General features: G+C 47.7%; 1 protein-coding gene and 1 pseudogene across 1 annotated transcript in view; both read right to left on the bottom strand.

Annotated features, from left to right (window-relative positions):
* LOC144612204 (myelin-associated glycoprotein-like) overlaps positions 1-20906 on the bottom strand; it is a 760913-nt gene that overhangs the window by 659346 nt on the left and 80661 nt on the right.
* On the bottom strand, positions 6399-15292 carry LOC144612103 (protein FAM187B-like; annotated as a pseudogene).

The raw sequence follows: 20906 nt of genomic DNA, 5'->3' as shown, positions 1-20906 counted from the left end.
ACGTACGGGGAAATGCCCACCTACTGGACTGCCATCTCTGGCCTCCGCCTTGGGGATGTCCCCCTCGGCCCCGGAGGAGCGACGATACTGTGCGATGTGTCGACAGGTCGGCCGCGCCCCATCGTCCTGGCCGCGTGGCGCCGGAGGGTGTTCGACGTGGTCCACGGGCTGGCTCACCCATCCATCTGGGCGACGACCACACTGGTAGCTGCGCGGTTCATGTGGCACGGACTGCGCAAGCAGGTTGGCCACTGGGCCCGCACCTGCATTCCGTGCCAGATGGCGAAGATTCAACGCCACGTCCGGGCGCCACTCCAGGTGATCGGTCTACCCTGCCGACGTTTCGACCACCTGCACGTGGACATTGTGGGCCCTCTCCCGCCGTCCCGGGGCATCACACTCCTCCTCACGGTGATGGACCGCTTCACACGGTGGCCGGAAGCCATACCGCTGGCCGACACAGCCACAGCTACATGCGCTCGTGCGTTGGCTGCGCACTGGATCGCTCGCTTTGGGGTGCCGGTGGTCATCTCATTGTACCGGGGGCCACAGTTCACCTCTGAGCTTTGGTCGGCCATGGCCCACCTGTTGGGCGTGCGGCTGCACCACACCACGGCCTATCACCCGCTGGCAAACGGCCTAGTGGAGAGGTTCCACCGGCAGCTGAAGACCGCTGAAGGCGCGACTCTCTGGCCCCGATTGGATTGATGAGCTACCATGGGTCTTGCTGGGCATCCGGACTGCGCCCAAGGAGAACCTGGCTTCATCATCAGCGGAGCTCGTATACGGGTCCCCGCTCACGGTGCCCGGGGAGTTCGTGCCCTCGTTGCCGGGGCGAGAGGAACCACCCTCATCCACCCTACAGCGCCTTCGAGAGCGAGTTGGCAAGCTCGCACCGGTGCCGACGTCCTGCCATGGGACATTCCGCCCTTGCGTGCCATCGGCCCTCCGGGACTGCGCCTTTGTGTTCCTGCACCGTGACGCCCACCGGACGCCGCTCCAGAGGCCGTATGAGGGCCCGTACCGGATGCTGGAGCACGGACAGACAACCTTTGTCTTGGACACGGGGGGCCGGCCGGAGACCGTGTCAATTGACCACCTGAAGCCGGCCCACTTGGACATCGACCAACCGTGCAGGTTGCCCAGCCTCGGCCACGAGGTTGCCCACCTTTGCGGGTCCCACCACCTGTCCCTCCAACTGTCCCTCCAACTGTGCCTCTGCCGGCCCCTCTGTCGACCGATTTCCGTACGCGGTCCGGTCGGGTTGTGCGACCACCAGTGCGGTTCGTGCCTCCGGTTCTGTGGGGGGGGGGGGGTTCCTGTGGCAGCTCCCAAGGGTCGGGCCATACGATACCACTACCGACCCCTCGGCACGGGAATGGACCAGTCCAGGGGGGTGGTCCTGTATTAGGTATATAAGGACAAAGTTTTGGGCGCGAAGCCTTTCCAGCACTCGCCCAGCCTGATAATTGAGAAATAAACCGAACGCCCCAAAATACCCGGCTCCTCGCCTTTATTTCGGGCCTCTCTCGACGCGCCACAATATAATATTTTGTACAAACCAACGGCAAGAATGGCTTCGTAATTCCGCTTCACATTCTTAGAATGGAGCTTCTCCCAGACTCTTTCTTGGTAAAATAGTCAGCAGAACCAGGGGTCACAGCTTAAGAATAAGGGGGAAGTCTTTTAGGACCGAGATGAGAAAACATTTCTTCACACAAAGAGTGGTGAGTCTGTGGAATTCTCTGTCACAGAAGGTAGTTGAGGCCAGTTCATTGGCTATATTTAAGAGAGAGTTAGATGTGGCCCTTTTTGCTAAAGGGATCAGGGGGTATGGAGAGAAGGCAGGTACACGCTACTGAGTTGGATGATCAGCCATGATCATATTGAATGGCGGTGCAGACTTGAAGGGCCGAATGGCCTACTCCTGCACCTATTTTCTATGTTTCTAATTACTTTGAAATGGCCAGGATCCTGGAAAAACAAACATTGTACCTGATACACTTTGGAGCATAATCTTAATTATCAGATATTAATTTCAAAACAGACGCACTCCAAAGACGTACAGGTATGTAGGTTAATTGGCTGGGTAAATGTAAAAATTGTCCCTAGTGGGTGTAGTGTTAATGTACGGGGATCGCTGGGCGGCACGGACTTGGAGGGCCGAAAAGGCCTGTTTCCGGCTGTATAGATATGATATGATATGATATGATTAAAAAATATCATTTTTTTATTTAATACAGGACATTTCCAGGATAATGAATCACAACAAAATGCTGGAGTAACTCAGCAGGTCAGACAGCATCTCAGGAGAGAAGGAATGGGTGACGCTTCGGGTCGAGACCCTTCATCAGTCTGAAGACGGGTCTCGACCTGAAACGTCGCCCATTCCTTCTCTCCTGAGATGCTGTCTGACCTGCTGAGTTACTCCAGCATTTTGTGAATAAACATTAAGGAGACTTGTTCCAGACGATTATCAGTGACATATTGCATTGCACGTTACGAAATATCAATTAACTACAAAAAAATGTTGTACTGTTGGATTAATTTCAGGAGAATTACTTTTCCTAACGTGCTGCTTTCTGCCAACTTACTGTTCAGAGCAGATAAAATAGGGCAGTACTAGCGCCAGAGACCTGGGTTCAATCCTGTGTATGGGTGCTGTCTGTACGGAGTTTGTACATTCTCCCCTTGACCTTGGCCAAAGGCTAAGATAGGGTGGATGTGGGGACGAAGTTTCCACTAGAGTCGAGGACTAGAGGTCACAGCCTCAGAATTAAAGGACGTTTCTTTAGGAAGGAGATGAGAAGGAATTTATTTAGTCAGAGGGTGGTGGATCTGTGGAATTCTTTGCCACAGAAGGCTGTGGAGGCCAAGTCAATGGATATTTATAAAGCGTAGACAGATTCTTGATTAGTACGGGTGTCAGGGGTTATGGGGAGAAGCCAGGAGAATGGGGGTAGGAGAGAGAGATAGAGCAGCCAGGATTGAATGGCGGAGTAGACTTGATGGGCCGAATGGCCTAATTCTGCTCCTATCACTTATGACACTGCCAGAAGTGGTGATAGAAGCAGATACAATAGTGATGTTTGAGAGGCTTTTGGAAAGGCACATGGATATGCTGGGATTGGAGGGATATGGATCATGTTCAACTTGGCATCATGTTCGGCACAGACATTGTGGGCCAAAGGGCCTGTTCCTGCACTGTGTTTCTGTTGTTGCTACAATGGAATATTGTTGTAAAGATTGATAATATTATGAGAAAGATAAAGCAAGTACAATATGTATTTGTGCCAGGGGCCTACCTGATCTCCCAGTTGCCAAACACTTTACTGCCCCATCCCATTTCCACACTGACCTTTCTGTCCTGTCCTCCTCCATTGTCAGAGTGAGGCCAAATACAAATTGGAGGAACAGCACTTCATATTTTGCCTGGGCAGCTTGCAACCCAGCGGTCTGCAGATGCTGGTTTAAACCGAAGATAGACACACAATGCTGGACTAACTCAGCGGGACAGGCAACATCTCTGGAGAGAAGGAATGGGTGATGCTTCGGGTCGAGACCCTTCATCAGTCTGAAGAAGGGTCTCGAACCGATCAGTCTGAAGTAGGTTCTCGACCTGAAACGACACCCATTCTTTCTCTCCAGAGATGCTGTCTGACCCACTGAGTTACTCCAGCTTTTTGTGCCTATCTTCGGTTTAAACCAGCATCTGCAGTTCCTTCCTTCATACAACATGTGTTAATTGGGTGTATGGTGAGATTGTGCTGAAACTGTGATGTTTGAAACTTGCAGATTGTGGAAGTCAGAGTACCAGTTGTGACTGAGATGTGGTGTTGTGTTGGAAGCACACAGCTGGCCTGGGACATAACACATGCATTAGATGCATCAAGAAGTTGCTATGGAGACGGTGAAGGACGTTCCCCCCGGTTATGGCAGGATTCCCTTCCTGGGAACCGTTCCCAACATGCGGCCGTGAACAGAGCTCCCACACGGCAGAAGATGTCTGCAGCCCCGCAGCAGCCGGTAAATCCATCCCACCGTCTCCCACACACTCGCTCATGTGTATGGACTGCACTTTAGTGTGTTCCTAAGCTGGGGACGACCTACACCTCAAACAAGTCAACTCGGGGCTGGGCAACGAATAAAGACGAAGACAGAACAAATAAATAATGACAGGAAATGCTCGAAATACTCAGCCGGTTGGGCAGCATCTTGTGGAGAAAGAAACAGTTCATGTTTCAGGGCCGTATAGAAACAGGCCCTTTGGCCCAACTTGACCATGCTGACCCAGATGCCTCCTCTACGCTGATTCTATTTGCCCACGTTTGGCTCATCGCCCTCTGACCTTTCTTATCCATGTACAAATGTCTTCTGAAAAATGCTTTTTCAGATCAATGACCGTTGATCAGAACTGGATGCAGGCACATGATGTGGCCAGTTCTGATACAAACTGGAAAGGCTGGTTATCTGAAATTGTCCATATTAATGATGACCTCAAGGACTGCACCACACTCAGACGTGGTGCTGTTCCAAAAGATTTTGTCTGCTTCATTGGAACAATTGGAACGGTTTCACAGTGGGGCAGCGGTAGAGTTGCTGCCTCGCAACGCCAGAGACCCGGGTTCTATCTTGACTACGGGTTTGTCTGTGACCTCTGTGGGGTTTTTTCCGAGATCTTTCGTTTCCTCCCACTACTTCAAAGACGTACATGTTTGTTGGTTAATTGGCTGGGTATAAATGTAAACTGTCCCTAGTGTGTGTAGGATAGTTAATGGGCAGGGATTGCAGGTCGGTGCGGATTCGATGGGCTCTCTAAACTAAACTGAACAATGTGGACAACATGCAACACCCTAGAAAATCGGCCATCCAGCAGCAAACTCCCAAATGCACCAGATTTATGAGTATTACTGGACTCTGACAACCAGAGTAGATCCTTTGGCGTTTCTGGAGGATTCCTGAGTATCTGAAGTTCTTCCCAGGTCAGAACATTTGTGCGGCTTCTCTCCGGTGTGGGTCCGCTGGTGTTGGTGGAGGTACCCTGCCCATGTGAAACTCTTCCCACATTCTGCACATTCATGCCGTCTCATTTGTCCATGCTTGAGTATCACCTGATTTTCCAATTCCACTCCTTCCGCCAGATGATGTGAAAGGACTCTGCTCAAGTTTACATTGTGGATCTGTATTCATTTTGGAGGAAGAAAGGTTGTCCAGCTGACGTTAGTCTAGAGGGTTCAGGATGCCTTCTTAAGTGCCTTGTAAGAAACTCTGCCGTGGTAAATGCAACAGTGCAGTGAGGGCAGGAATGACAGTCTCCTTGGGTCACTCCTGACTTGCCGCAACAATAAAAGTGGTTGATTTATCAATCACCGTGTTGATGAACCCAGTGCAATAACCAGACTGCATCACAACAGCCCCAATCCCAGCTATCCCGCACAGTCAGAATATCCCAGTGGGGGCACTTTATCACAGTTGGAAGATGCAGTTTGGAGAGGGTCGGACATGCGGCAACGATACCCGTCCCTGGTCCCCAATTCACATAGGTAGTGGGAAACCATGGACCATCCCTTATACCCCAGACTTCTCCACACAAAGTATCATCATAAAGAGGGAAATACAGCAAGTGCCAATATTAATACTGTTGGAAAACAAATAGTTACTCCAAAGTAATTCAAAGGGAAAGAACTGAAATAATATAAAATGAAATAATATAAAGGAAATAATAACACTGAAAATTGGTGACCTTTTTCTGTGATTCTGTTCAACTGAAAGCTGCTGAGTTTTTAAGGACATGCCCCGCACACGGAACACGTTTAAAGGCAGGTGTGAGCTTTCTGCTGACGGAGATAAGGAATGCTCTTCCCACAGTGAGAACATTTGTACGGCCTCTCTCCGGTGTTGGTCCAGTGCTGTTGGTGGAGGGTCCCTGCCCCTGCGAAGCTCTTCCCACAATCTGCACATTCATGCAGTCTGTGAAACTCTTCCTACAGCGTCTATCCCGTGTAGGTCCTCTGGTGTTGATGGAGGGAGCTGAAATCTGAAACCTTTCTTGCACACTGCATTTGCACTGCCTTTCTCCGGTGTGGGTCCGCTGGTGTAGGTGGAGGGTCCCAGCTCGTGTGAAACTCTTCCCGCAGCCTGAACATTTACACGGCCCCTCGTCGTGGATCTGCTGATGTCACTAGAGATGATCTATTCATGTGAAACTCTTTGTATAATTGAACATTTACATTCAATCTGCCTCTCTCCGATGTGGATTTGTCGATGTTACTGGAAGGTCCCTGCCTGTGTGAAACTCTTCCCACAGTGTGAACATTCACAAGGCCTCTCTGTGGTGTGGGTCCACTGGTATTGCTGGAGGTGATCTATCCGTGTAAAATTCTTCCCAATCTGTGCATTTAAACGGCCTCTCGCCAGTGTGCATCCACTGAAGGTCCCTGTTCACTGAAACGCTTCCCATGGTCGGCTTTTTTATGGCTCCTCCTGTGTGGATCCACTGCTGTCATTGGAGGTCCCTGCTCAGTGAAACGTTGCCCAGTCTGTGCATTTATGTGGCCAGTATGGATCCGCTGGTGTTTCTGGAGGATCGCTGAGTATGTGAAGCTCTTCCCACAGTCGGAACATTTGTACGGCTTCTGTTGATGAACACAGTGCGATAACCAGACTGCATCACAACAGCCCCGATCCCAGCGATCCCACACAGTCAGAATATGCCTGGTAGGGCAGTTTATCGCAGTCGGTCGATGCAGTCTGGAGAGGGTCGGACATACGACAATGATACCCATCCCTGGTCCCCAATTCTCGCAGGGAATGGGAAATCATGGACCCATCCCTTATACTCCAGACTTCTCCACATAAAGTATCACCATAGAGAGGGAAATACAACAGGTCCCAATATTAATACTGTTGGAAAACAAATGATTGCTCAAATAATTCCAACGGGAAAGAACGGAAATAATATAAAATGAAATAATATAAAGGAAATAATAACACTGAAAATTGGTGACCTTCCTCTGTGTTACTGTTTAACATAGGTGAACAGTGAAAGCTGCTGTGTCCTTAAAGACATTCCTTACATGGGGCACGTTTCAAGGCAGGTGTGAGCTTTCTGCTGACGGAGATAAGAAAATCTCTTCCCACAGTCAGAACATTTGTACGGTCTCTCTCCAGTGTCGGTGGAGGTGACCTGCATGTGTGAAACACTTCCCACATTCTGCACATTCATGCCATCTCCTTTATTCGTCCTTGGATATCACCAGATTTCCCAATTCCATTCCTTCCATCAGATGGTGTGAACGGACTCTGCCCACATTTACATTGTGAATCTGGGTTTCCTCTGGAGGAAGAAGGTTGTCCAGCTGGCGTTGGTCTGGAGGGTTCAGGATGCCTTCTTAAGTGCCGTATAAGGAACTCACAAAATTCATTTTAACATGAACATCCACCACAGTGACTCCTCCACATTCCTCACTGTGATGGAAGGTGAAAAAAAGTTCAATCTCTTCCCTTCTTTGTCCTCGCGCGGTCGGGGGCCTCACGCCTTACGTTGACGGGACAATCTTGACTCCCGTAGCCGGTGGTCGGGGCGATCAAGCTCCTGCATCGGGGGAGGGATCTCGGTTCCCCTGCGCCGAGCAATCGACTCTGGGTCGGGGCTAGTAGAAGTATTTCAGAATATAATACTACCATGATGCAGATGCTGTACAGAAGATGTTGACAAAAATACTTTTTCCAAAGTTACACTTCTGAGGAAGCATTCAAAATGTGAGAGATTAACTAGCTAATTTGTAAAGAATCCCTTCATGATGATTGTATTGGGTCACCATAAATATGTTGGGGTAAGATGGCGCCGTTTAGTTCAAAACACTTTCACATCCTTGATAATGCCTGAATGTACACAGCAAAGAGCCTTGCCTAAATTGGACATGAACCATACTCTCTTCTCAAATCACTGTATTTTACAAATAATCAACGTCGGATTCCAGTGTATGACAAAATTCCAGAAGTGAACGACAATTGTTACGAAAAGTAATTGTGATTCATTTTTAAAGAAAAATCAGTCCATGAGCGAACACAAGTCTGTGCTCTTGAACCAAAAGGCTGCATTGTTCCACCATTGCCCTGGCTACCAATGCACCGTGCCATCACTAAAATGCTCCTAATGAAATATGGTTGCTCTGAAGAAGTAGATTGGTTACTTTGGACATACAAAGGTAATCCTCATCGTGGAGCTCCCGTTCTTCTCTGTAAATTATCCTCTCCTTATTTCTTAAATTATAACTTCTCTTTTCTGCCTCTTTAGTCGTTTCATATCATATCATATCATATATATACAGCGCGGAAACAGGCCTTTTCGGCCCACCAGGTCCGCGCCGCCCAGCAATCCCCGCACATTAACACTATCCTACACACACTAGGGACAATTTTTTACATTTACCCAGTCAAATCCACGCTTATAGATCCCAAAGTTTTTCTGGTGGAGACTGTTGTACTACCTGGTCTGTTATACCTTTGTTATGACCCTGGACTGACCACAAGTACACGTGCTTAAAAGGTTTAAAGGCTGGAGCTTAAATCCAGGCTGTTTATTCCATGGCCACCTGGAACCAGAGTGACCACCAAATCACCTCATTCTCTTATGTACATGTTACTACACAGGCAAACAAAGTAGTCCTTGTGATACAACAAAGTAGTCCTTACAATATCACAACAGAGACAACTATGTACTTTGGACATACAAAGGTATTTGTCATAATTTGTTTTTAAAAATCACTTCATTATATGTGTAATGGGTCGCTATAAAGATGCCGCTGTTTAATTCAAAACACCAGCCGAATTCAGCTGCGTGGATATTTCTAAACTTCAGGAGAGTAATCCTGACCAGAGAGTATAATTATGATTTGGTAATAACCAGCATGATGGAATGTGGAGAGCATGTTTAATGGTAACAGTGCTGTGGTGCATGGAGTCAACTACAAGAAAAGCGTTTTGAGGGATAAATGTAACAGTCTATTATGTGAACTAATGATGCATTTATAACATGGCAGATGAATTAAGACCATGCAAAGAGACAAGAAATTTAATAAAGCATACAATACCGAAAAGTGATTTCATGGTTTGTATCTAAACTGAACTTTATCAAATGCAAGACAAGGTTGAGTTGGCCCTAATAATATAATTTTCCATGTGAGCAATTGTGATGAACAATTTTAGCTCAGGAAATCATTTTGTGGAATATGAGAGAAGGTAAATCTCAGAAACCATGTTGAAATGACAGGAATGTACATTGAGCTGATGAGTGGTGACGTGAAATCAGAAACTTGAGATTTATCTGAAGTCATTTACTGATATATATAAGACCAGATTGCTTAGATTTGGAAATTAGATGAAACATTATTACAGGTAAACAAAAGTAATTATTTAAAGGCAATGATCAATCCAAGATAATACCTTCGAGCAAGGCACCTGCAATGTTTTCAATAATACTGCTGATTAGAAGGTAAATGGTAAAACAATACACAAGATGTCCACAAAATTACATAACAGGAAAAGATAAAAGACAAGAGGTTGAAAAGAGAGTAAAATCTCATTGTTCTTTCCCACAATGTACCACACCAGTTTGATTAATATTTTCTGTAATGTAAGTTAGTTACACTGTTCATAGTCCTATATTAATAATACACAAAGCAATACTCTCTTACTTTCACGTCCTTTACAAATTGGACATGAACCACACTCTCTTTAATCATTCACTGTCAGTTTACCAGGAAAAATATCAGATTCCAATGTATAACAAAAGTTCAGAAGATAAAATCAAATGTTAAGTTAAGTAATTGTGATTAATGTTAAAAGAGAAATTAGTCCATGAGCGAACACAAGTATGCTCTCTTGAACCATTCCTGTCATTTTTCTACCATTGCCCTGCATACCAATCCACCACTCTGAGAAGGAGCAGCATCATCTTCCCCATTCCCAGGCCCCCAAGAGGACATTTATCACAATCACAATTATACCTTATTAGCCAAGTATGTTTTGCAACATACGAGGAATTTAATTTGCCATACAGACATAACAATAAAAAGCAACGGGCCACACAAAATACATTTTAACCTGAACATCCACCACAGTGACTGCTCCGCATTCTTCACTGTGATGGAAGGCGAAAAAAAGTTCAATCTCTCCCTCCTTTGTTCTCCAGTGGTCAGGGGTCTCTAACCTTCCATCGATGGGTTGATCTTGACTCCCGTAGCCGTTGGCGGGCCTTCCTTGTCGGGGTGATCGAGCTCCAGCATTGGGGGGGGGGGGGGGATCTCAACACCCCCATGCCGGGCGATCTACCCTGGGTCGGGGCTTGTCGAATGTCGTGCAGCTTGGAGCTCCCGAATTTGTCTCAACCCAAGACTGCGAGCTCCTGATGTTAAAGTCTGCATCTGTGGGATGCCCTGCCTCAGAAGGATCTGTGGAATGCCCTGCCTCAGAAGGCAGTGTAGGCCAATTCTCCCAATGCATTCAAGAGAGAGCTGGATAGAGCTCTTAAGGATAGCAGAGTCAGGGAGTATGGGGAGAAGGCAGGAACGGGGCACTGATTGAGAATGATCAGCCATGATCACATTGAATGGTGGTGCTGGCTCAAAGGGCCGAATGGCCTACTCCTGCACCTATTCTCTACTGCGGTTGGAGCTTCGATCCCAGGCAAGGAATCGTCTCCGATGGTAAATCCACGCCCCGCGGTGGGGCTCAAAGTCAGTCCCAGGCAAGGCCTCCAGCTCCACGATGTTGGGCCGCAGAGCGACCGGAGATACGATCCGGAAAACAATCGGATCCCCGGCAAGGTAAGAGATTGTCCCACTGCATTCCACCAGCAGTTTATGCTTCGAAGTTTTACACGTTCATAAGTTCTAGCAGCAGAATTAGGCCATTCAGCTCATCGCGTTTATACCGAAATTCAATCATGGCTGATCTACTTCTCAACCCCATTCTCCTGCCTTCTCCCCACAATCCCTGACACTCGTACTAATAACAAATCTGTCAATCTCCACCTTAAGAATATCCATTGACTTGGCCTCCACAGCCGTCTGTGGCAATGAATTCCACAGATTCACCACCCTCTGACAAGAAATTCCTCCTCATCTCCTTCCTAAAGGTGCATTTTTTACTTCTGAGGTGATCGCCTCTGGTCCGAGACTCTCCCTCTAGTGAAAACATCTTCTCCACATTCACTCTTTCACTATTCTGTATGTTTCAAAGAGGTCCTCACTTATCCTTCTAAACTCCAGCGAGTACAGGCTCAGTGCCATTAAACGGCCATCTTATGTTAACCTACTCATTCCTCGGATCATTCTCGTAAGATCTCCTCAGGACTCTCTTCAACACCAGCACATTCTTCCTCAGATATGGTGCCCACAACTGCTCACAATACTCCAAATGCGGCCTCACCAGCGCCTTATAGAGCCTCAGCATTACATCCCTGTTTTTGTATTCTAGCCCTCTTGAAATAAATGTTTGCATTGTATGTGCCTTCCTTACTAGTGATTCGACTTGCAAATTAACTTTTTGGGAATCCTATACCAGCACATCCAAGTCCCTTTGCACCTCCGATTTCTGAATTATCTCCCCATTTAGAAAATCGTCTATGCCTTTATTCCTACGACCAAAATGCATGAGTCCAGACTTTGTTAGGCTGTGTTCCATCTGCTTGCTGCAGATTCCAGCTTTTTTAGTTTTTTAGTTTAGAGATACGGCGCAGACACAGGCCCTTCGGCCCACCGAGTGCACACCGACCAGCGATCCCCACACATTTGCACTAACCTGCACACTACGGACACATTTACATTTCTACCAAGGCAATTAACTTACAAACCTACACGTCATTGGAGTGCGGAGGAAACCGAAGATCTTGGAGAAAACCTAGGCAGGTCATGGGGGAACGTACGAACTGTGTGTAGACAAGCAGACAAGCCTTCCATGATTTGATACTTTACAATGAAGACTTATCATTCTAATCTCCAGCGAGTACAGGCCCAGTGCTGTCAAAGCTCATCGTAAGTTATCCCACTCATTCTTGTAAACCTCCTCTGGACCTTCTCCAGAGCCAGCACATCCCTCCTCATATACAGTGCCCAAAATTCCTCACAATACTCGAAATGCGGCCTGACCAGCTCCTTATGGAAGATGCGACCCCTGACCCAAAACGTAGTCTGTCCATTCCACACTGTGCTGTTTTTACCCAATGAATTCCTCCAGCGCGTTTGTTCTTTTTTCACATAACCGCATATTACGTTGCAGCGTGGAGAATAGTCACATATTAGTTACGATATGGAGGAATGTAGATTCAATGTAATGTTATTGGGATACTGGACAACATTTGTGTGGTTACAACAGGTGCAGAATGCGAGAGAAAAGGTCCATTTTATCTGCCGAGATGAATCCTGAACCTGAACACTGCGTTAAGATGTCCACTAAATGTCATGCACACTGACACACACAAACATGAAAACATGCAAACACACGAACACACACACAGGCGGAGATTGGCACTGAACCTGTGTCTCTCGGTTTGAGAGACACTGGCTCTACCCGCTATGCCAAGCTGTCTACAGTATGAGAACAGGGTCTCCACTAATGAGTGGAGGGAAGGGATCTGGTTTGAATGGCCGAATGGCCACCTCCTGTCCTATTTCTTCTTAGCCAGCAATAAAATTGTAACTTCTCAATTAACCACGCACTTTAACATGAGACAACTTTAATTAAATAGAAGGCATTGTTGCTCTGTTCAGACTACTCAACTCAGTGTGCGGCGGTTTATGAAGGCGTGAGTTAATGGCTTTGGGACAGCAGGGAGTCTCACATGGTTTGATTCAATACTGTGGCGGGAGAGTCACCTCTTTACAGCTCCAGAGACCAGGGTTCAAATCTGACCTCCGGCACTGTGTGTGTGTGTGTGTGTGTGTGTGTGTGTGTGTGTGTGTGTGTGTGAGTGAGTGTGGGTGTGTGTTTGTGTGTGTGGATGTGTGAGAGAGAGTTTGTGTGTGTGTGCGCGTGTGTGTTTTGCTGGTTTTCCTCGCGTTTCTGTACACCTACTGCGCCCAGGTGCAGCGCCGCCAGGTCGTGCACTGGTAAATCCCCACCCTTCACACGTACACCCTCACTTGCACCAATATCACAGCAGGCCACTCACCCCCTCCGGGTGATAGTACCCCAGAGCATGTGTGCGTGTGTGAGGGAGTGTGTGTGTGTGTGCGTGCACGTGTGTGTGTGGATTTGTGTGTGTGTGTGTGGATTTTTGTATGTTTGTGCGTGTGCGCGCGCGTGTGTGGTTGTGTATGTGCGTGTGTATGGGGATTTGTGTGTGTGTATGTATTTGTTTGTATGTTTGTGTGTGTGCGCGCGTGTGGATTTGTGTGTGTTTCCATTGGCTGCTTCGATTCCTTCTCCATCCCCAAACAAGACATGCTGGTGTCGGTGAGGTTATTAGCTGCTGCGAAATATCGAACAAAGAGATGGGGCTGGGGTTCACTCACCTGTTCAAGTGTTAGGTGAATACTTGTGAGGCAATGCAGGGAAGGTATCTGTGCGGTGGCTGATTGGGTGGACAAATGCCGGAGATGGGAAAAGATACAAACGGCTGTCAGATAACGAGGGGGTGAAATGTAAAGCCAGAGGGAGTGATAGAGGTGAGATGGGGCGGGGGGGGGGGGGGGGGGGAGGGGTGGTAGTGGGTAGTGAGTGATATTGGGAAAAAGAGGGGGATAAATTAGTTGATTAGTACGGATGCCAGGGGTTACGGGGAGATGGCAGGAGAATGGGGTGGAGAGGGAGATAGATCAGCCATGATTGAATGGCGGAGTAAATTTGATGGACCGAATGGCCTAATTCTGCTGCTATAACTTATGAATGTATGAACTCACGTAATGAGGGGAGCTGTTTGGAAATAGAATGCAGATTGCTCTGGGATAGTATCACCCGGAGGGGGTGAGTGGCCTGCTGTGATATTGGTGCAAATGAGGGTGTACGTGTAAAGGGTGGGGATTTACCAGTGCACGACCTGGCGGCGCCGCACCTGGACCTTCTCGACGTCCTGCGTGTCCACCACGTAGTAAGCGAGGGTCCTGTTTCCCGACCTGCAGAGGTAGGTGTACAGAAAGGTGAGGAAAACCAGCAGCACAGATACCAAGGCGATGGCAGTCAAGGCGTACCAGACGAAGCACATGGCGCTGGTCTTGGCCGCCGCCCTCCTCTCGTTAGGCTCCAGCACCTTCGGGTGGAAAGATCCAGCCAGTTCATCAGAGACGTAGCACCTGTAGACCCCCTCGTCGGCTTTCTGGACGCCCTTTATGTTGTAGACGATTCGGCCCATCACATCGTCCAAGGCGTGAGTGCTACCCAAGCCGTCGGGAGAGATCCGCCCGCGAAACGTCGGTGGAATTTCTCCGCCACGACACCGGTGTGCAGACCGAGGCGTCGGGGCACTTGAAGCTCACGTTGCCGTTGACCAAGTAGGTGTCGATCAGGAGGACGACGGACAGTTGCAAAGGCCCAAATTTCTGACCAGGCACTTCGAGCTTCCTGACTTTGGCGAGGTATGGGGGCAAGGTAACGCAGGGAACGATGCACGGTTCCAGTCCCAGCTCCGGGGTCCGCCCTGGAAGTATCTGTAGCTCGACCAAAGCCCAGATGCCGCAGGGCACCGGGTTGTGGTCGATCGGGACTGGCCGGGCGTAACAGCAACCCACTCGCCTCCTCTCCGCCGGGACCCCGCACCTGTCGCAGTCTTCCCAGGCGTTCCACACGGTGAACAGCTCCAAGTGCCGGCCTCCTACTTCCAAGAAACGATTGGGGAGCGAGGAGACGCCGATGGATTTGCCCGAGATGTGGACCTTCTCGGCGTCCTGCGTGTCCACCTCTAGTAAGCGAGGGTCCTGTTTCCCGACCTGCAGAGGTAGACGCCCGAGTCCGTGACCATGGCGGACCTGATGACCAGATGCGGCCAGGATAACATGCAACGGGCCCGGAGATCCAAGAGCGCGTCCGCGTTCAAGGTGTCATCTCCAGTCCCAGCGAGGACCACCGTCTTGGTGTCGGGCTCCGTGGTGTTGTAGTAGACCCAGGCCACGCCGCCGGGGTGGCTCGGCCCGTTGGGACAGAGCAAAGTGGCCGGGTTCTGGGTGAGGAAGATGACTTGACACGGCCAGTTGGGGTAACAAGCCACCAAGGTCCCACCCCATGCCTGCCGGGCGCCGGTCAAGAGCAACAGGGCGATTGGAAGAGTGGGGGTCCAAACCGACCAGGCGTCCATCCCACGGCGCCTGATGGAGAGAGGCGTCCCCCGTCTCCACGCCTCATCTCCTGGAGACCGCAGTGACGTGTAGAACGAGTCAACAATGGGGCCGTCGTTCACAATTCCACCCGGTTCGGTCCCGAGCCAGAACGTTGCGTCATCCGATTCTAAAAGAAAAGACTGTGAATGATCGCTGGTCCTTCTAAAGCCCCGGGGCCACAGTTTAAGATTAAAGGGTCGGCCATTTAGAACGGAGATGTGAACCTGTGGAATTCTCTGCCTCAGAAGGCAGTGGAGGCCAATTCTCTGGATGCTTTCAAGAGAGAGTTAGATAGAGCTCTTAAAGATAGCGGAGTCCAGGGATATGGGGAGAAGGCAGGAACGGGGTACCGAGTGGGAATGATCAGCCATGATCACAGTGAATGGCGGTGCTGGCGCGAAGGGCCGAATGGCCTACTCCTGCACCTATTGTCTATTTCCTATTATGTATTCCGGCAGTTCTCACCTTAAATGAGTTGGGTTTGAGTTTGCTTTATTGTCACGTGTACCGAGGTACAGTGAAAAGCTTTTTTTTGTTGTGTGCCATCCAGTCAGCGGAAAGACTGAGAATCTATGCTATTAGCTGGTATAGTCAATTAGAGATATTATATTTTGTTGTAGTAAAGATGGTTTCTTTTGTTGTTTTAGCTAATATAAAATGGATGCTTATTTTAGTGGAAAGCAGTAAGATGGATGCTTGTGGCAGAAATGTTATCCTTGGGAACAGAATGTGTTTGTCCCTTTACGAGTAATAAGGAGTGTACAGAAGAGATGGGCTATTGTCCTCTCCCACTCTGTCTGACTGCGAGTACTGTGTATTGAAACAGTAAAGCAAGGTCATGCAGCTGCGAGATTGCTCGTCTATAGAGATAAGAAAGTTTCTTTCTTATTAGCAACTCCTTATTTGGGTGCGTGTGAAAGTAGGAAAAGTTTGAATCCACGCTAGGTAAATTGATGCGTTTCTCTAAATACATGTGACTTATATTAATGGTTTGGTTTTTGAGCATGTGACCTGTATCAATGATTTTGTCTTCTCTGTAACCATGGAAATTGTATTAGATGTGTAATTGGTCCTTGATTTCTTTTTGTCACACCTCTCTTTTTCTGTATAAAAAAGTAAACAATGGTGGAGAAGTTGTTCTTCCCCTGCCCTGAGTTGAGATCTCTTCAGACACTAGTGTTGTGTCTGGAGATCTTCTCGGGAAGAACCCCATGGTGGAATAAATCTGATGTGCTAATCCAGTATCACGTGTGATTATTCAGACTGAAGGTAAAGAATTTGATTTAACATTTGGTGGCAGCGGTGGGATTTCAAAAGACAATTACCACGAGTTCGCGGCCAAGGAGCTGAGAAGTCTCGGAGGCAGAGAGTGGAATTGGGCCCCCGATGCAAGTGGTTTGTTTTACTGCATCGGTTTCCTCTGATCTGTCGTCTGATGACGAATTGGCCATTCGCTAACTCTTGTGTGATATCTTGACGAAATCAGGTCAGTCTGGTGAATACTGGAAGCGGCAGATATTTTGGTCAGTGATTGGTATCACTGGGAGTCGACTATAATTTAATGATATCGATATCAATACCACTGGGTCAGGTTTCAGTCCTGAGAGAGTGGGGCACAGGTCAGGTTTCAGTCCTGAAAGTGCGGACGTTGTTCAGGTTTCAGTCCTGAAAGCGTGGGTTACAGTCGCTGTAAGATTGGGTCCGATTGTGTGTATGAAAGTGTTGTGAGGTGTGTGAACTTGTGTGAAGTGTTGTGGGGGTATTAAGATGTGTGACGTTTGGAATGCGTCTGTGTAATTTGTGTCATTTGCAACGCACTGTGTTGAATTATCAGTCAGCAAGATGGGTAATCGTTTGGATACTACAACTGAATCAAACAGTCCTTTGCAAATCTTATGTGAACGGTATCCTGACAAATCGGAGCAATTCAGACAATTGTCGGGGGAGTTAAACAAGAAATTAGGGGATGACTTTTGGCCATTAGAAGGAATAAAGGCTCTGGATGATGTTAAGAAGGTTCAGGAGATAATTTGGAAGAGTAATAGGGGTACTCTGGCAAAGGAACTTATTGCCCTGTGGAAACAGTATTGTCAAGAATTAAGGGAAGCTTCAGTGTTGGCAAGTTGGCAGGATAATGCTTTGAAATTGGGAATAGGAATTGCAGGAGGGGGAGTGGCTAAATCAGTCGGAGTGTTAAAGAAGGAATGTGCTCATGAGAAACGTTTGAGACAGAAGTCTGGTAAGACCCTGATGGGGTCTGGGGATATGGATGTAAGGGATTACGTAGTCCAATGGCTGGCTTTCCCCGAACGAAGGGAGACTGTTTGTTTCCTGATTTGGATGAATGGAATCACAGAATTGCCTGAAGTCCCTAAATCTCCCATATGTTGTCAGGATGGCAAACTGGAGTCAGCAGCTTTGAGCATTCTGCTCAGCCAGCTGAACTAGTTGTCCTAATACAACAGAGCAGATTTCCGTTATGAAATGATCTGCCCACACAACAGGTCAAACACTGGTGGATGTAGGGAACCGATTAGGAAGCTAGAGAGGCGTCCCGGGGACAGCGGGTGGTTGTGCCTAAAATGATGGGCCAGACTAAAAGCTCAAATAAAAGCAAGTCTCCCTTGGAAAGGAATGCCAACCATCCAAGACGTCATTAAATTACAGGAGGACGCTCCTGACCGGGATAAGGTAATGTGGAAACAGCTCGGGTGCACAGTTGATTGTGAATCTAAACTGTAGATCACCCCTGCTGGACAGGCTTGTATGTCAGATGATTTAGCAATGTGGGTTATTGAATATATACACTTTGCAACTCATTGTGGTGGTAAAGCAACCAGTGATATGCTCCTAGCCACATGCTGGCATTCACGGTTACAATCTCTGGCTCAAGGTATTAGCAATCGTTGCCTGATTGGTCAGCAACATAATCCTGGAAAGGGTGTACCTTATGAGATGGGTAAAACACCATTGTCCGTGGATCCCTTTGAGACCCTCCAGATGGACTACAGTGAGCTGGAGAGATGTCAGTGTTATAAATATGTATTAGTTATTGTAGATGAGTTTAGTAAATGGATTGAGGCTCACCAGACAAGGGATAACAAAGCCTCTACTGTCGTGAAGTGTTAAATGAGATTATTCCCAGGTATGGAATTCCAAGCCGATTAAGTTCAGACAACGGCTCTTATTTCATGGGTCAAATAAACAACGAATTCTGTACCCAGATGGGCATCCAGTAATAGTTGTATAGTGCCTACAGACCTCAGACTGCCGGACTAGTTGAAAGGGTTAATCAGACCTTAAAAGTAAATTGGCCAACTACAGGGTGAAATGGGAATTACATGGGTCAAATTACTTCACGTAGCCCTGTTCCAGATACGTATCACCCCGGCTGGGGAAGCACGGCTGAGTCCTGCTGAAATTATATCCAACAATCTGACCTGGACCTTGAAGGGAGTAAAAGTGCACTATCAGATCCTTTGTGTCTGGACTCCTGAAAAAGGTTCCTGGGAACACAGTGGTCACATAGAAGCCAATAAGCCAGTAAGAAAGTTTTATGAATTGGAGACTTTAAATTGAGTAACCCGTCCCAGGGAAGATGGGGTCTGTAGAAATACTTTATAAATTGGTCAGTGTGTTAACCGAGTTTCCCTCCTGGAGGGGAAGGGGGGATATGTGTTACTTAGACCCTGGAAAACGTACATATTGCACACAGTTATCAGCTTGTAACCAAGAGATTAGGAGACGAAGGATGGTCAGCGTGGGGGAAGCATGGAATGTAAAAGCCGAAGGCAAAGCAAGTTTATTTATATGGCACATTCCAGCAACAAGGCAATTTAAAGTGTTTTACATAAAACATTAAAGAGCAGGAAGCTGAAATAGAATAAGACAGGTATAAAATACCCGAATAAAGGTTACAGTGCAATGTTAGAATGAATAATCATTTGATTTAATAAGAGGCAGCGTCAAACAGAAGTCTTCAGCCTCGATTTAAAGGAACTGAGTGTTGCAGCGAACCTGCAGTTTTCTGGGAGTTTGTTTCATATATGTAGTGCATAAAAAATTAAACGCTGCTTCTCCAGGTTTATTTCTGACTCTGGGACAGAGAGCAGATCTGTCCCGGAAGGCCTGGGAGGTCTGGATGGTTTATAGTGTAGCAGAAGATCAGAAATGTATTTTGGCCCTAAACCATTCAGTGCTTTATGAATCAACAGTAGTATTTTGAAATTAATTCTTTGATAGATTGGATGCGAGTGTGAGACCTCAGAACTGGAATGATGTGATTCACTTTCTTGGCCTTAGTGAAACTTGAGTGGCTGCTTCTGAAACCGCTGCAGCTATCTTGCTGAGCCATAAGTCCTTTAACCCTTGAGATATTCTTAAGGATATAGTAGACTGACTGAAGTCAGTAAGCAGGCGGAGGGGAGAGAGGGAGGGAGAGAGGGAGGGAGGGAGAGAGAGAGGGAGAGAGATAGAGAGAGAGAGAGAGAGAGAGAGAGAGAGAGAGAGAGAGAGAGAGAGAGAGAGAGAGAGAGAGAGAGAGAGAGAGAGAGAGAGAGAGAGAGAGAGAGAGAGGGAGAGAGAGGGAGAGAGAGGGAGAGAGAGGGAGAGAGAGGAGAGAGAGAGAGAGAGAGAGAGAGAGAGAGAGAGAGAGAGAGAGAGAGAGAGAGAGACAAGAAATAGATTGAGGAATGGAAATATGAAGAAAGAGGTGTGGGAGGAGTTTCAGCATATTGGATGGATAATCTAAGTTGTAGAGGGATAGAGTTACATACGAAGGAAGGCATATTGAAAGGTTGGGATGTATTATTGGCAGAGTGCCAATGGCATGATGATCAGGAGGAAAAATGCAGTTGGTCAACAGGATAGTAAACAATTGGTAATGCAAAAATGGAAATTTAAGCGAAATAACCCCGAGGACTCCTTGTCTGGCATGGCGACCCTGTTTATAGAAGAGGAGGATGAGGTGTAAATTGGGAAAGTCGGGAATGGTGTACAACACCTCCTCCATATGCCCCTAGCCACCTGTCCCCAAGAGCAGGAACTGCCCCACTAAGATCCCATCGGGGGGGGGGGGGGGGGGCATCGGCACCCCCACAGGGAAGGGCATCCCCAGAGGAAGATGATACCGATAGCGACCGGGAAACTGAAAAGGAGGATGAAAGGAGGGGAAGGGCTGAGGCAGAAGAGGAAGGAGCAGCAGTAATTGAATTCATCAGTGAGAGAGTGCAACGAAGAACTAAGGAAACGCGAGGCTGAGAACCAGCAGGAAATTAAAAAGACTAAAAAGATAATGCTACTGAGAGCAATGCCAAATCCATTAGCAGGACAGAATGGGGCGCAGGCTGTGATGCATGTATACACCCCATGGAAGTTGCAGGAAATGATGAACATTTCTAGGAATGCCCCAGACTGTTTGGATTTGTGAATTGTATAAGATCAACATTAACCATGTACGAAACAGTCGCAAGAGATGTGTTCACCCTAACGTCCGCTATCCTGAATCCAACCGAGGGGGTACGATGGAGAACCCTTTGGGAACCATACCAGCCCGACCACCCCTAGACGGATGAGGGGTTTTTCTGGGCTTGG

This window comes from Rhinoraja longicauda, chromosome 43, assembly GCF_053455715.1.
Source record: "Rhinoraja longicauda isolate Sanriku21f chromosome 43, sRhiLon1.1, whole genome shotgun sequence".
NCBI classification, from domain to species: Eukaryota; Metazoa; Chordata; class Chondrichthyes; order Rajiformes; family Arhynchobatidae; genus Rhinoraja; species Rhinoraja longicauda.
Note: the sequence above shows the minus strand (reverse complement) of the source record. Positions and strands in the feature narration are given on the sequence as shown.